At 43.2% G+C, this 18,064-nt stretch overlaps 1 protein-coding gene across 1 annotated transcript in view; it reads left to right on the forward strand.

Annotated features, from left to right (window-relative positions):
• Positions 1 to 3,618: 3,618 nt before the first annotated feature.
• The window catches only part of LOC144697023 (uncharacterized), a 175,014-nt gene continuing 160,568 nt past the window's right edge, over positions 3,619 to 18,064 (forward strand). The window contains exon 1 of the mRNA XM_078568795.1: positions 3,619 to 3,672. The gene's annotated coding sequence lies outside the window, so the exon portion shown is untranslated. The remainder of the gene's footprint in view (positions 3,673 to 18,064) is intronic.

An 18,064-nucleotide genomic window follows, 5' to 3' on the forward strand; every position in this document is an offset into this window, starting at 1 on the left:
TGGGTTTAATCCCGAGGACTTTGGAACCTAGTCAGACCCAGCAATTTCCAATGTGAAATTGTCAAATGGAGGTAGATTCCAGGAGAGATCAGGTTTTTAAAGGAACACTGTTTGTCTAATAGAAAAGGATATTGTTAGAGGAACAAGTATTTCTGCAGATGCCTTTTATCTGTTTTACTTATACAAACAGTGATGAATAGTGCAGGAGGGCATGCTAGCAGCAGCACCAGGCATACCTAAAAATGAGGTGTCAACCTGGTGCAGCTACAACACAGGACTACCCTCATGCCAAACAGCATAAGCAGCAAGCAATAAGCAGAGCTAAGTGATTCCACTAAGCAACGAATCAGATCGAGATCAATTCACCAGTGAATTGTGGTTGACAATTATATAACTCACTGGAGGAGGAGACTTCACAAATGTCCCCATCCTCATTGATGAGGGAGCCCAGCACATCAGTGTAAAAGATACGGCTGAAGCATTTGCTACAGTCTTCATCCAGACGTGTCGAGTGGATGATCTATCTTGGCCTCCTCCGGAGGTCCACAGCATCACAGATGCCACTCTTCAGCCAATTCAATTCACTCCATGTGATATCAGGAAACGGCTGAATGTATTGTATGCTGCAAAGGTTATGACCGTGACCATATTTTGGCAATAGTACTGAAGGCTTCTGCTCCAAAACTTTCTGTGCCCCTAGCCTAGCTATTCCAGGACAGCTAAAACACTGGCATCTACCTGGCAATGTAGAAAATTGCCTAAGTATGTCCTCGACACAAAAAGAAAGACAAATCCAACCCAGCCAATTATCGCCCTATCAGTCTAAAGTGATGGAAAGGATCATCAATACTGCTATCAAGTGGCATTTGCTCAGCAAATAACCTGCTCACTGATGCCCAATCTGGGTTCCACCAGGGCCTCTCAGCTCCTGACCACATTGGTTCAAACATGGACAAAAGAGCTGAACTCCAGAGGTGAGGTGAGAGTGACGAAGGCAGCATTTGATTGAGTGTGGCATCAAGGAGTGCGAACAAAACGTGTCAATGGGAATCAGGGCAAAAACTCTCTGCTGGTTGGTCTCATAGCTAGCACAGAGGAAGATGGTTATGGTTGTTGGAGGTCAATCATCTCAGCTCCAGGACATCACTGCAGGAGTTCCTCAGGGTAGTGCCCTAGGCCCAACCATCTTCAGTTGCATCATCAATGACCTTCCTTCCATCATAAGGCCAGAAGCAGGGTGTTCATTGATGATTACATAATGTTCAACACCATTCGCTATTCATCAGATACTGAAGCAGCCCATGTCCAAATGCAGCATGGCCGGGACAATATTCAGGGCTTGGGCTGACAAGTCCCAAATAACATTCACACCACACAAGTGTCAGGCAATGACAACCTCCAGCAAGAGAGAATACAACCATCACCCCTTGACATTCAATGGCATTACCATTGCTGAATCTCCCACTATCAACATCTTTGGGGTTACCATTGACCAGAAACTGAACTGGACCAGCCATATAAATACTGTGGCTACAAGAGCTAGGAATCTTGTGGCGAGCAACTCACCTCCTAACTCCCCAAAGTCTGACACCATCTACAATGCACAAGTCAGGACTGTGATCGAATATTCTCCATTTGCCTGGATGAGTGCAGCTCCAGCAGCGCTCAAAAAGCTTGACACCATCCAGGTGAAAGCTGCCAGCTTGATTGGCACCTTTTCCACAAACATTCACTCCCTCCACCACCGACGCACAGTAGCAGCAGTGTGTAACATCTACAAGGTGCACTGCAGGAACTTACCAAGGCTCCTTCAACAGCACCTTCCAAACCCACGACCACTACCATCTAGAAGAACAAGGGCAGCAGACACATGGGAACACCAGCACCTGGAAGTCCCCCTCCAAGTCACTCACTATCCTGACTTGGAAATATACAGCAGTACCTGCACTGTCGCTGAGTCAAATTCCTGGAACTCCGTAACAGCACTGTGGGTGTACCTACACCACGGGGACTGCAGCGGTTAAAAAAGGCAGCTCACCACGACCTTCTCAAGGGCAACAAGGGATATGCAATAAATGTTAGCCTAGCCACATCCCAAATGAATAAATAAAAATTATCAACACCAATTTGTATTTATATAGTGCCTTTTGTGTAATGGAACATTCCAAGGTGTTAAACCAGGTGCATTATAAAGCAACATGTGGCACTGAGCCCCATGAGGAGATATGAGGGCAGGTGTCCAAAATTTGGTCAGAGGTAGGTTTTGAGGAGTATCTTAAAGAAGGGAAGTGACGTAGAGAGATGGAGAGGTTTAAGGAGGAAGCTTTTGGTCTTTGCAACTGGAAGAGCAGCCACCAAAGGTGGAGGGATTAAAATCGGGAATGCTCAAAAGAGATGATATGAGTGCAGATATTTCAGAGGATTGTGCGGCTGGAGGAGATTACAGAGACAGAGAGGGACAAGAGCATGGAGGAGATTACAGAGACAGAGAGGGACATGAGCATGGAGGAGATTACAGAGAGAGAGAGAGGGACAAGAGTATGGAGGCCATTACAGAGACAGGGAGGGACCAGAACATGGAGGAGATTACAGAGACAGAGAGGGATAAGGGCATGAAGGAGATTACAAAGACAGGGAGGGACAAGAGCATGGAAGAGATTACAGCGACAGAGAGGGACAAGAGCATGGAGGAAATTACAGAGACAGAGAGGGACAAGAACATGGAGGAGATTACAGAGACAGAAAGGGACAAGAGCATGGAGGAGATTACAGAGACAGAGGGACAAGAGCGTGGAGGAATTTAAAAACAAGCATATGAATTTTAAAATGTAGGTACTTATTAAATGGGAGCTTTTGTAAATCAGTGAGCATAGTGGTGATGGGAAAAGAAGACTTGGTGTGAGGAAGCACACGGGCAACAGAGATCTGGGTGAGCTCAACATTAGGGGGAGGTTGAGTGTGGGAGGCCGGCTGGGTGTGTGTTAGGATACTTAAGTCTAAAGGTAACAAATGAATGGACGATGGTTTCAGCAGCAGATGAGCTGAGAATAGGATGGAGTCAGGCGATGTTACTGAGTTGAAAATAGGTAGTCTTGATGATGATGTGGATACGTGGTTGAAAGCTCATCTTCGGATGCAATATGACACCAAGGTTGTGAACAGTCTGATTCAGCCCCACACAGTTACCAGGGATAGGGACAGAGTCAGTTGCAGCAGAGTGGAGTTTGTAGCAGGGACTGAAGACAATGCCTTTGGTCTTCCCAATATTTAAATGGAAGAAATTTCTGTTCATCCAGTACTGGATGCCAGACAAGTCAGGACTGCGTGTGACTTGGAGGGGAACTTATAAGTGATGGTGTTCACATACACTGGTAACCCTGGTCCTGGAGGTTGAGGGTTTGGCAGATTCTGTCAAAGTTCGAGGTCGAGTTGGTGATATATAAAATCCCTCTCCTTACCCCACTGCTGCTCCACCCCTCTCTCTTTTACTCTCTTTGTGTTTTTGTGGGTTCTCTCACTGCCTTTTGTCTGTTTTAAATCAATTTTACAGAGTGTTAGAATGGGAGGATTTGCTATTGGGAAATTGAAACCAAATATCAGGTTTTGACAGAGTCGCCCAATTTATCGTAACCTGAATATCATCGGATTTTGAACATGGAAGGAAAAAGCACCGTTCACAGCGGAGAAAAAACGTACACATGCCCTGTGTGTGGACAAGGATTCAGCCGATCATCTGGCCTGTCGAAACACAAGTGCAGTCACACTGGGGAGAAACCGTGGAAATGTGGGGATTGTGAGGAGGCATTTCGTTATCCATCTGAGCTGGAAACTCATCGACGCACTCACACTGGAGAGAGACAATTCATCTGTCCTGAGTGTGGGAAGAGATTCACTCATTCATCCAGCTTACTGAAACACCAGCGAATTCACACTGGGGAGAGGCCATTCATTTGCTCTGTGTGTGTGGCAATACATTCGTTTGGTCACCCCGACTGCTGGCACACAAGCGCATTCACATTGAGGAGAGGCCATCCACCTGGCCTGACTGTGGGAAGGGATTCACTCAGTCATCACACCTGCTGACTCACCAGCGAATTCACACTGGGGAGAGGCCATTTAAATGCCCAGACTGTGGGAAGTGCTATAATAGTTCTGGGGAACTGATGTCCCACCAACGTGTTCACACTGAGGAGAGACCGTTCAGGTGCTCTCACTGTGGCACTGGGTTCAGGTGATCATTTGTACTCACTACGCACCAGCGAGTTCACACTGGGGAGAGACCTTTCACCTGCTCTGAATGTGGGAAGGGATTCAGTATCTCATCCCGTCTGCTGTCGCACTGGAGAATTCACACTGGGGAGGGGCTGGTCACCTGCTCTGTGTGCGGGAAGGGATGCACTTGTTTATCACACCTGCTGACCCATCAGCGAGTTCACACTGGGAAAAGGCCATTCACCTGCTCCAATTGTGGGAAGGGATTCACTACCTCATCCAACTTACTGAAACACCAACGGGTTCACACTTACTAGAGACCTTTTAAACGCCCAGACTGCAGGAAGTGCTATAAAAGTTCTAGGGACCTAATGTCCCATAAAAATGTTCACTGATATGAAACCTTTCAGTCTCTCTCACTGTGGGACTGAGCTCAGGCAGTCATCTCACCTCACTGTTACACCAGTGCAGTCACTTTGGGGAGAGGCCGTCTCATGCTTAGAGTGTGGAAAGAGATTCAATCAGACATGCACCCTTCTGAGACACCAGCAAGTTCTCACTGGGTAGAGGCCAATCACCTGCTCCCTTTGTGGGTGAGGATTAACTCAGTCATACAGCCTGCTGTTGGACACTCATTCACCTGCTCCCTGTGCGGGAAAGGATTCACAGAATCAACTGACCTGATGAATCACCAGCATGTTCTCACTGGATAAAGACTGTGCAGGTGATATAGATGCGAGTTTGATTAATTAATTCATCCAAACTCTGGACAGAGCGGCGAGTTCACACTAGGCAGAGACTGTTCATCTGCTACGTATGTGGGAAGATTCACTCAGTTATTTAAACTTCTGACTCATCAGTGAGTTCACGCTGCATGGAGGGTTTTTGTCTCTGTGTAAAAGCATTTGATCGTCATGACAACTGTAAAAATGACAATGTCGAAGTGGAGAGAGGCTATTCACCGACTTCCTGTCTGGAAATGCATTTCTGATCATGGATATAGTACTGATCAGAGACTCTGGAATTAATTAATTGTTTGAGTGTTGCTCCCTAAAAGCTAAATATACTGTGTTTTTACAGAATTATCTGTCCCCCTTTAAACAAGCTCAGAAACTAGGAAACACTGAGACACTGGTTTAATGTTTTTATTTCTATGACATAACCTATTACATACAGAGACCATGAGATTACTGGACCCTCATGGGAGGATTCATCGGAAAGAATTGTGAGCACATTATTCTAATCTGATCAGTCTGCTCGAAGGTAAACATGGTCAACAACTCCAAACTTTTGTGTATTGATCCGTTTTGACTTTAGTAACGTCTTGCTAACTTAGTGATAACATGTCAACACATTCTGGTTATTTGTTTATCAAAACAGAACACATTAACCCATTAAATCTGTCATGAAACTATCATATTTTTCATCATATTAATGTGGGGTATTATAAAGTAGACTTATGTTTGTGGCTGATTTAATTAAATTAGAGATGGATGGACTGCAAGGTTGAAATTATCAAAGGAGTCACAAAAGAAAGGGCTCGCGAAATGCGAATGAGTGAACTCAGGTAAGATCTCAGCAGTTAGAATTTGCATTTTAAGACAAGTAGAGAGGTATTTGGTTTTCAAAGAGACAAGGTGGGTGTTTTAAACTAACAATATAGATAAGGCAGGTTATTATGTTGCGTTTTCCCAAAAATGCTGGCCATAATGACAACATAAAAGATTTTCATATTATGGGAAAAGTAAATTCCAAAGACATGAAGGAACAATAGGGTTTAGAGATTAAAGAGGAGGAAATATATTTAAAGAAGGATGGAAGGCTGTGTGTGAGGTGCCCGTGTAATATCTGAAAGGTGCACCATGTGAAACAAACTTATGGAAAGGCCTCTAGCCACTTTGCAGAAGCCTGTTCTTCCAGTAACCAAAGTTGTGTTAAATGCCTTTGGGATACCATTGTCCAGTGGGTGATGTATTAACTTTGCTGGATTGTTGCTATAAATTAAAAATCTATTTTGGACTGTTGCCTTAAAGGGGGTGTGTAATTGGGTGTCTGTAACTGGGAATTTTGGGAATTGTTATAATATTAAGTAACCATGTAATTGTGAACTTGTGTATGTGCTTTATTCTTTTCTTTTGTTAATAAATATTTCAATTTAATTTTTAAAATCTCTAAAGGTGTTAGTGGATTCATTATTTCTGAATTCAGCACACAAACCTCATAATAAATACAAATGGCAAAACTGTTGTCATAGCATGGCCAAGTTTCACTTGTGGATTTAGTCAGCCTGGTTAATACCACCTGCCATATCATAACAAAATTGGGGGCTCTTGGTGGGATATTTGAAACTCCTTAATTGCGTTGAAGTTGGTGAATCTTAAGGCTATGAGTATGAGGAGAACATTGAACTCAGGAGTTGGTGTTGATGGATTTTAAAGTGGTGAAACTGCAAATATGGCTTTATCCATTGCTAAGACTTTCCTGGGAGCAGTATATATAACCCTTATTGGTTTACACAAAGGAACTAAGGGTCAGTTAACAGAATTGTTGGATAAGTTACAGTTAGGTTTAACCACAGGGGCAAAGAAAGCAGACATAATTGAAGTAATAGCGCAGCATTTGAAATTGGAAGGGATACCTGAAACTAGTGAGTCACAGCAGGAGGTAGTGAGACTTCAGTTACAAATGAAGAAGCTTGAACTTGAACAAGCAATGGAAATGGAAAAAAATGAATTAGAGGGAAAGGAACGAGAATGAGCATTTCAAAGGGAGCAAGCAGAAAGGCAGGAGTGAGAAAGAAAACAGTAACAGAATTGGAACTGGAGAATTTAGCAATGGAGGAAAGGGAAAATGAATGAGAAAGAGAATATCAGCTTAGAAAGCTGGAATTTTTTTTAAAATGTCAGATGCTGAGGAAGGTTCTGATGTTGAAATGACTGCTTTCAACTTGAAATCCAGTGGGGAGATGTTTAAATTTGTACAGGCTCTTCCAAAGTTTGAGGAAAGGGATGTAGAGGTGTTCCTTATTTCATTTGACAAGATAGCTAAGCAGATGAAATGGCCAGAAGAAATCTGGACATTGCTTTTACAGTCTAGGTTGGTAGGTAGAGCTCATGAAGTATATGCATCACTGTCAAAAGAGGTGGGTTATGGTGCAGAGAGGAAAGCCTTTTTTTGGTTCCTGAAGCGTACAGGCAGAGATTTTGGAATATAAGGAAGCAGCCTGGTCAGATTTATATTGACTTTGAAAGAGTAAAACACAGTAATTTTGACCACCAGTTGTGGGGATTAAAGGTAGAGACAACATATGCAGCTCTTAGAGAAGTAATTCTTTTGGAAGAATTTAATGATTCAATTATTTCTGCAGTTAGAACTCACATGGAAGGACACAGGGTTAAAATGGCTCAGCAAGCAGCAGAGATAGCTGATGATTATGAGTTAGTCCATAGACCTAAACCTTTTTATCGTCACCCTTTTAAATCTGAGAAGGATAGAAAGTGGGGACGTGAAAGGAAGGTAGGAAGTCAGGGAAGAGAAGGAGCAATTGGGAATTTTCAGGAAGTTTCACTTCAGGCTAAAAAGGAAGGTGCTGAGGGTAGAAATGACACTTGAAAACTGAGGTGTTTTCATTGTAATAAAGTGGGGCACACGAAATCAATCTGTTGGAAGCTACAGGAAAAACCTATTGCAATACTTGGAACACGGAAAAGTTCTGGAAGTAAGAGTACTGTGGGCTCAGAGATCCAGAAGCAGGAAAAAATAATGGTTTGTGTACAGGTGAAGCAGGAAGAATCAGTACTAGGTAAAGAAGTGGGAATGTGCTCACAATTTACCCAAGGGATTTCTGAATGGCAGGTTTTTTATTCATTCACAGGATATGGGCATCACTCGCTAGCATTTATTGCCCATCCTAATTGCCCTTCTGCAGAGGACATTTAAAAGTCAACCACATTATTTTGGATCTGGAGTCACATGTCAGACCAGACTGCAGATTTCCTTCCCTAAAGGACATTAGTGAACAAGATGTATTTTTATAACAATGGTTTCACAGTCATAATTTTTTACCAAATTCAAATTTCACCCACTGCCATGATAGGATTCAAGCCTGGTCCCCAGAACATTATCATGGGTCTGTGGATTATCAGTCCAGTGACAATACCACTACGCCACCTCCTTCCCATTACAGGAATGTTTAAATATTTTGTGTACGAAGGGAAAGCCTTTCCATGTGTACAGGGTGGAGCAGGCAAAGATGTTAACATTTTAAGGAATACAGGAGCTCGTCAATATTTCATGTTATGGGAAAATGCTATTTGTTGTCCAGAAGGAATATTTCAAGAAAGTGTGGTAAGAAGTGGAATTCATGGAGCTGCAAAACCTATTCCATTGTGGAAGGTAAATTGAAAAAGTAAGTCGAAAACAGGTGAGATGATTGTTGGAGTAGTGGAAAAATTGCCCATTGCAAGGGTTCAATTTATTATAAGTGATGATATCGCTGGATCACAGAATTTGGTGATGCCTCCTATAGTTGACCAGCCTGTGGAGGTGCATTATCAGAGAAGTTGCTGAAAGAACATCCAGGATTATTTCCAGATTGTGTATAACGAGATCACAAACTCACAGGTTGAAATAGGATGAGGAAGAATCTAAAAGGCAGGGAAAAGATGCTGACATTCAGTTAGCTGGATCAGTCTTTGAAAAGATTGTGCATGAAGAGATGGTTGAAGAGAATGGGGTGGAAGTGTTTAGTTCAGTTAAATTGGTAGAGTTACAGCATAAGTAATCACAAATAAAAACGTTATACCAAAAAGCTTATTCGGAAGCAGAGGCAGAATATATTCCAGAAGATTATTATCTTAAAAGTAATGTGCTAATGAGGAGGTGGAGGCCGTCTGATGTTTCAGCAGATGATAAATGTGAAGTAGTGCATCAAACAGTTATACCGCCTGGATACGGAAATGAAATATTGAGAGTAGCTCATGAAATTCCAATAGCAGGCCACTTAGGAATTAGGAAAACTCAGGTGAAAGTAGAAGAACATTTTTGACCTCAATTGCAAATTAAAGACTGTGTACGGATTATCGAAAAGTAAGTGGAGTGACGAGAGCAGATTGATATCCTATTCCACAGTTGGAAGATTGCACTGAGAAAATGGGACAATCAGAGTTTATCACAAAAATTGACTTGCTGCGAGGATATTGGTAAGTACCATTATCAGTCAGACCAAAGAGATATCAGCATTTGTGACACTAGATGGACTATATTAGTTTAAGGTTATTCCAATTGGTATGAAGCATGCACCAGCTTCATTTCAAAGACTGACAAACAAAGTAATTGCATGCCTGAGCAATTGTGCTGTTGATGACTTGGTAGTTTTCAGTCAAATGTGGGAAGAGTATTTACAACATTTGAAAGAACTGTTTGATTGACTACAAAAAGCTAATTTGATGGTGAACTTGGAGAAGAGTATATTTACAAAAGTGCATGTTACATATCTAGGCCATACCATTGGACATAGTCATGTGGCTCCAAGAGATGTCAAAGTAAAAGCCATCATGAATCTTCCAGTGCCTACAACAAAATGAGAAGTTCTGAGATTTCAGGGCATGAGTGGATTTTACTGGAAGTTTGTAGCAAATTGTAGCAGTGTCGTTGCTCAAATGTCTGAACTACTAAAAAAAGACAAATTTCAATGGGCACATTTTCTGTTGAATGCACCTCCACAGGCTGGTCAACTATAGGAGGCATCCCAACTTCTGTGACGCAGCTATATCATCACTTATAATAAATTGAACCCTTGCAATGGACATTATTTGTCAGAATACCTTTGACAGTTTACAAACAGTGTTGATGAAGACACCAGTTTTGGCAGTACATAATTATGCCAAGCAGTTTAAATTGGCGGTGGTTGCAAGTGATTTGGGAATTGATCCTGTGTTGTTCACAGAATCACAGAATCACACTGTGCAGAACAGGCCCTTCGGCCCATCAAGTCTGCACCAACACGCGAGAAACACCTGACCTACCTACGTAATCCCATTTACCAGCACTTGGCCCATAGCCTTGAATGTTATGACATGCCAAGTGCTCATCCAAGTGCTTTTTAAAGGGTGTGAGGCAACCCGCCTCCACCACCCTCCCAGGCAGTGCATTCCAGACCGTCATCACCCTCAACGCCCCCCCTAAACCTCCTGCCCCTCACCTGAACTTGTGTCCCCTCGTGACTGACCCTTCAACGAAGGGGAACAGCTGCTCCCTAGCCATCCTGTCTATGCTCCTCATAATCTGGTACACCTCCATCAGGTCGCCCCTCAGTCTTCTCTGCTCCAACGAAAACAACCCAAGTCCATCAAACCTGTCTTCATAACTTAAATGTTTCATCCCAAGCAACATCCTGGTTAATCTCCTCTGCACCCCATCCAGTGCAATCACATCCTTCCTATAATGTGGCGACCAGAACTGCACACAGTACTCCAACTGTGGCCTCACCAAGGTTCTATACAACTCTAACATGACCTCTCTACTTTTGTAATCTATGCCTCAATTGATAAAGGCAAGTGTCCCATATGCCTTTTTCACCACCCCACTAACATGCCCCTCCGCCTTCAGAGATCTATGGACACACACGCCAAGGTCCCTTTGTTCCTCAGAACTTCCAATGTCATGCCGTTCATTGAATACTTCTTTCTCAAATTACTCCTTCCTAAGTGTATCACCTCACACTTTTCAGGGTTAAATTCCATCTGCCACTTATCTGCCCATTTGACCATCCCGTCTGTATCTTCCTGTAGCCCAAGATACTCAACCTCACTGTTAACCACCCAGCCAATCTTTGTGTCATCTGCAAACTTACTAATTCTACCCCCCACATAGTCATCTATGTCGTTTATATAAATGACAAATAATAAGGGAGCCATCACAGATCCCTGTGGTATGCCACAGGACACGGTCTTCCAGTCACTAAAGCAGCCTTCTGTCATCACCCTCTGTCTCCTCCAACTAAGCCAATTTTAAATCCATCTTATCAAATTACCCTGTATTCCATGTGCATTTGCCTTCTTTATAATTTTCCCATGTGGGAACTTGTCAAAGGCTTTGCTGAAACCCATATAAACTACATCAACTGCACTACCCTCATCTACACACCTGGTCACCTCCTCAAAAAATTCAATCAAATTTGTTAGGCATGACCTCCCTCTGACAAAGCCATGCTGACTATCCCTGATCAAACCTTGCCTCCCCAAATGGAGATAGATTCTCTCCTTCAGAATTTTCTCCAATAGTTCCCATGCCACTGACATGAGATTCACTGGCCTGTAGTTCCCTGGCTTATCTCTACAACCCTTCTTAACTAGCGGAACTACATTAGCTGTTCTCCAGTCCTCTGGCACCTCTCGTGTGGCCAAAGAGGAATTAGAAATTTGGGTCAGAGCCCCTGCAATCTCCTCCCTTGCCTCCCTCAGCAGTCTGGGACACAATTCATCCGGGCCATTATCCCCCAAACCCGAATATAAAACAGTGAACATTACCCCTCAGTCCCAAATATAACACAGTGAACATTATCCCCCAGACCCGAATATAAAACAGTGAACATTATCCCCAGACCCGAATATAAAACAGTGAACATTATACCCCAGACCCGAATATAAAACAGTGAACATTATACCCCAGACCCGAATATAAAACAGTGAACATTACCCCACCCAGACCTGAATATAAAACAGTGAACATTGCCCATTGGTCGGGAGCTGTCTTGATGGATTGAGACTGCGAAATTCCAATATTCCAGATGTGTCTATTCCAGGAACCAGGTTTAAGGGAAGGATCATTAGAGATCAGGTACACCCCCTTCAAACTGGACTCATGTGGGGAACTGTACCAATGAGGTTCAGGAATGATGCAACCAGAGTCACATGACCACCAGGTCTGTCATCGAGCAAACCATCACAATGTTGATGATGTGTTTTCAGGTGTCTGGGCAGGTCTGGAGGTGACTTTCAGTACTCGGCAGCCAGGGACTCCAGAATAATAGTGATGTGTTGCATCCTGTACAACATTGCACAGCAGAGAGGAGGAGGAGGGGGCAGACTCAGCGAGTGGGAGGTGAGGCAGCCTGTTGTGTACTGCCTGGGGGTGGTGGGCTTTGAAGTTGGATAAAGAGTGAGAAGTGGGAATGCCTTGATTGGATTTCCCACTTCCATGGCTCCTTTCTCCATCATCCCTCTCCTGGACCAGCGTCACATCATTCCTCCCATTCTGCTGCAGACCAGCTTGGTGGAGTGACGTGTTGTAAGGTCACAGATAAAGTGTCTGTCATCCTGTTTAAGGCAGCAGATATCTCCTGCACGGCCGTGGTCATGACCTGCATGGGCCCATTTCAGCTTGAAGCTCCATGGAGGCAGCCACTCTCTCCATGACAGTCTCTGGAACCTCCTCCAGCCCTACGACCCTCCCCGTGCTCCTGCAATTAAGGAGCTTGGGGCAGCGGTGTGGTGTGGTGCTAATATCACTGCATCAGTAATCCCGAGATTCAGGCTAATCCTCTGGGGACATGGGTTCAAATCTCATCACAGCAGTTGGTGGAGTTTAAATTCAGTTAATGAACCTGGAATTGAAAGCTAGTCTCAGTAATTGATAGTTGTAAGAATCCATCTGGTTCACTAATGCCCTTTAGGGAAGGAAATCTACCATCCTTACCCGGTCTGGCCTACATGTGACTCCAGACTCCCACAGCAACGTAATTGACTCTCGTGCTGAGCAACCCATCAGTTCACAGGCAACAAGGAATGGGCAACAAATACTGGCCTTTCCAGAGACCCCCCACATCCCATGAAAGAAGAAAAATAAAATTCTGACCCCTTCAGCTCCCCACACCTACATCACTCCACTATTGGCAGAGGCGCTTTCACCTGCTGAGGTCCTCAGGGCTTGAATTCCCTCACTAAACCTGTCTCCTTCTTACCTTTTCGACCCAGCTTTTGATCTTCTGTGAAGGGTCTCGGGACATTTTAATCTGTTCGAGGGTAAATCCAAGTTGTTTTTGTCACTGCCTTACATTGGGAGACTCCGGAATGTCACATAAACGCTTGGAAATTTTCAGACTGGAAATTTCACTTTCAGTCAGGAACAGGTCGCAGTTTCACACCAATCTCTGATTTAACAGCTTGTTTGGTAAAATATCACCATCTAATAATCTTCATGAGATGTTAATAAATTCATTGAATATTAATAGAAACAGCTCTCGTACTCTCTGTTATGAAGAAAGCTTCCACAGCAGCTTGCTGGGTGACAAACACAGGACAGGCCTGTTATCTCTACCAAGGAAATCTCTCTATCAATGTCCCTGAAACAAGAGATATCTAACCCTGATCAGGTTGGATCTGATGACCCACATGTAAACCAACTATCTGAGTGAAGTTTAAACAGGCTCGAAAGGGAACATCACTTTGGACAGTAAAGATTTTTTCAAACTGATCCATAATGATTTGGCTTCAGATTAACACCAAACACTTGGACTAGATCCAGAAGAATGGGAACAGAAGAGGCTGCCACATCCAGCTGCAGAGATCAGCTTCATCTGTCCGATCATCCAATCCAGGACCAGTAAACCATTCCGAGGAGACTGTCACCTCCAGCCACGGAGATCAGCATCCCCCCTGATCCGGGACTAGTAAACCATTCCGAGGAGACTGCTACCTCCAGCCACAGAGATCAGGATCCCCCTGACCCGGGACCAGTAAACCATTCCGAGGAGACTGTCACCTCCAGCCACGGAGATCAGCATCTCCCTGATCTGGGACAACATTTTGCCTGACACCAACCAACCTGACGGATATTGGGGTATGGGCCACAATGTTCTAAAAATTTAACTAAGCATTACCCTGCAGGGACTGCAAGCAGTTTTGGCCATCCAGTTCCACCCCTTTCTCTGAACTTTAAATCTACAGTGAACAACATTTGGGACAGAATGAATAACAAAGCGTTAACAATGAGCTGTCACCCTGGGTGATCACCTCCACGCAACCCCCCCCCCCCCCCCCCCCCCCCCACCCTCGCAACCACCCCCTTCCCTCTCCCGGGAGATAGTGAAAAATAGTTAACATTCCGGGATAATTACAGATTCTACTTTCCTCCTGGTATTAGAGATGATGCTAATTCCCCTTATATTGATGGTCTGGTTGAAGGTCAGGCCACAGAGCAGAATGTATGGAAAGATGGCTCCAAACTCCCTGTAAATCTAACCCTCTGATTTCGGTTTTGTTGCCATCGTTCCATCCATTCTGCTCCCTGGCCCTTTACTCCACACGGCCTGATTTTGGTCATCTTGTAGATTGTACTTAATAAAAGCAAAGAACTGCGAATGCTGGAAATCCAAAACAAAAACAAAAATACCTGGAAAAACTTAGCAGGTCTGACAGCATCTGCAGGAGGAATACAGTTAACGTTTCAAGTCCTAATGACTCTTCATCAGAACTAAGGAAAAATACTTTGTACTTAATGTTGTGGATAGCAAGTTGGTTACAAAACAGAAAACAGACAGAAGATGTTAAGAGTAGCTACTCAGACTGATAAAAGGATGGACCTGGTTGGAACTCCAATTTAAAAATTTGGGAGCAGAATTACAGCAAATCACAGATAAGAATTCCCAAGAAACAAAACTTTGTAGCACAGTTCATTAAATCTTTAATTCAATAGTAGACTGAACAATGACACGAGGAAGTGATTAAGTGATATATTTATTAGTTAATTGATTATCAAATTCAGCTAATGCTGAAGAATATTGCAACAAAATCCTTGTATCTAACATGTAAACATCATTAATATAAGACATTTCTCGAAACTGCCGCAAGTCCCTCTCTATTTCGAGGTAAATGACTATTTTGTAATTGTCCCAACAGCTAAACAGCTGTGAACTCCTCCATGTGTTATTTTGATACAGACTTTAAACTATTTATTTTTAACTACATTTAACTTAAAGTTGCTATGGCAATAAAAGCTGTTGGTAATATTGGCTTAAAGTAGTGGACTCAGGTCAGCACCTTAAAAACTTCACAGAATAATCACCACAGTCATTTTTAAACTGGTGACTTAATCCTGTCGTTTCAGTTTCAGTTGGGAACAGGGCACAGTTTTACACCAATCTCTGATTTAACGGCACGTTTCCAAACTGCCTGATTCAGGTTGTACAACCACAGTTGTAAAACAGCCTTCTACTCGGTGCCTCGGAGCTTTGAAACACGATGGTTATATGAAAAAAGAGGGTTAGATTTACAGGGAGTTTGTATTTTTCCATCCATTTTTCTATGTGGCCTTGGACTCCTCAGAGCCTGATCTTCATCATCTTTAGACTGTACATACTGCACAGAAAGGTCTGGGACACATTTCCTACAGACCTCAGGATTCACCCACCTTTGGGTTTTGCTGTCAGTGAAGCGAGATAAGAAAGATCGAAGTGCCGTTTGTCCCTCTCAGTGTGACCCTGAAGGACTGTGTCCAGGCTGAAGTTCTGTTCCTGCCATATGATCCTCCCCCATATTGTCCTTTCTGAGTTCCAACCAGATGAGGCTAAACACTCAGGTGGGAAAGACAAAAATGTACAACAATCTGCAATATTAAAGAGCGGCCCATTTATATGGTTCATTATAATCAGCAGGAACAAAGCCAACTGTCAGAATAAAATAATTCAATCCTAATCATGATTAACAGCAGCAAAGCATGCAGAATCCAACCCCTACAGTCACTTGTGAACTCGCTGGTGTGTCAGCCAGGAGCCTAACTGAGTGAATCCCTCCCCACACATGAAGCAGGTGAATGGCCTCTCCACGGTGTGAACACGCTGGTGCGTGAAGAGATCCTTTTTACTTTTAAAGGTCTTCTCGCAGTCAGTATATTTAAAAGGTCTTTTATCAGTGTTAACAAGCTGAAGTGTCAGAAGGTGGGATGACTAAATGAATCCCTTTCCACATGCAGTGCAGGTGAATGGCCTTTCCCCAGTGTGAATTCACTGGTGTGTCAGCAGGTCATATGAATTACTGAATCCCTTTCCTTCACATAGAGCAGGCGAATGGCTTCTCCCCAATGTGAACTCGCTGCTGTGTCAGTAGTTTGGATGGCCAATTAAATCTCTTCCCACAGACAAAGTAGGTGAACAGACTTTCCCCAGAGTAAATGCGTAGGTGTTTAAAAAGTCTGGATAGTCGATTAAATCCTTCCCGATATGGGGAACAGACAAATGGACTCTCCCTTGTGTGAATGCGTTGGTGCATCAGCAGGGATGATGAATTAGGGAATCCCTCCCCACACACGAAGCCAGTGTATGGCCTCACCCTACTTTGACTGTGTTGAATTTCCAGCCTTGATGGGGAAATCCTACTTTTCAAATATCCTCTAAAAGGTGTTTTACAAAAGTCAGTACAGGATAGAAATTCAGAACAGACAATTCTAGTTTAATTCCTTTTTATAATTTGTTCATGGGATGTGGGCATCACTGGCAAGGACAATATTTGTTGCCCATCTCTAATTGCCCTTGGAAGGTGATCGTGATCCAGTTCTGGAACTGCTGCAGTCTATGTGGTGTACGTGCAGTGACAGTGAAGTAATGAACTCTGACAAGAGAAAGGTTATGATGAAGCAGCTTAAGATGGTAGGACTTAGGACACCACCCTGAGGAACTCCTGAAGAAGTGTTCTGGGGCTAAGATGATTGGCCTCCAACAACCATAATCATCTTTCTTTGTGCTATATATATTTCCAAGCAGAGTTTTCCACACAGATTCCAACTGAGTTCAATTTTACTGCGGTTCTTAATGCCTCGCTCGGTCAAATGCTGCTATAATGTTAGAGGCAGTCACCCTCACCTCACCTCTGGAATTGAACTCTTTTGTCCATGTTTGTACCAAGGGCTGTAATGAGATCTGGTGCACTGTGGCCCTGGTGGAACTGAAACTGAGAATCAGTGAGTAGGTTTTTTATGAGTAAGAAACCAGAACTAGAGGAACAATGAGTTCAGAAAATCAGAAAATGATACGATTCAGGCAGAGGTTATTCAGCTCATCATGCCCATTCTGGCTCCACTTTTCTGTCTTTTGTCTGCTGATGTGCAATTTTTTCCAATTCAAGAATTTATCACTTTATGAAAGTTACTATTGAATTTATTTCCGCCATCATTTCAGGCAGAGGATTCCAGATCATGTCTGAAATAATGTCTCATATCCACTCATGCTCTTTTCAATGTTAACTTAAACCTGAGCTGACTATTCATCAATCCTTCTGACACTGGAACTAGTTGTTCCTTATTAAGAGAGTTGGAGTCTCCAGGAGGTCACAGAGATAGGGAGGGGTGAGGTCATGGAGAGAATTAAACAAACGGACAAGAATTTTAAAGGCTGAAGACACCATGCATCTCACCCAATACGGAATGTGGATCACTAATTATGGAAACGATGCTTATTTAACGACTAAACATGTAGAAAGGTGAGAAATTATCCCTCTAAATATCACATATGGATGCATAATGAGGGACAAATGAATCCCTGTATCTTTAATTAACAGCAATATGGAAAGGTGAATCACCTTTAAAGGAATTACCTTTAAACATCTGATCCAACTGGTGATGAAGAGACTGACACCAGAAAAACAAAATACCAACAACAGTTAAGCTGTTTTTTATTGAAAGAAATCTGGAATAAATTTTTAAAAGATAATTTGTTTATCGGTATTCACACAGGCCCATTTAACTCGTCAACTCAGGTTCCAGTTGTCAAGCCCTGTAATTTTATGCAGAAGCTGCTTCTCCATTGATCCCCCAGCCTCTGAATTCCATTTCCTGTTGGTTCCCAGGACAATCACTTGGT

The sequence above is a fragment of the Cetorhinus maximus genome, chromosome 23, assembly GCF_964194155.1.
Source record: "Cetorhinus maximus chromosome 23, sCetMax3.hap1.1, whole genome shotgun sequence".
In the NCBI taxonomy this organism is placed as follows: Eukaryota; Metazoa; Chordata; class Chondrichthyes; order Lamniformes; family Cetorhinidae; genus Cetorhinus; species Cetorhinus maximus.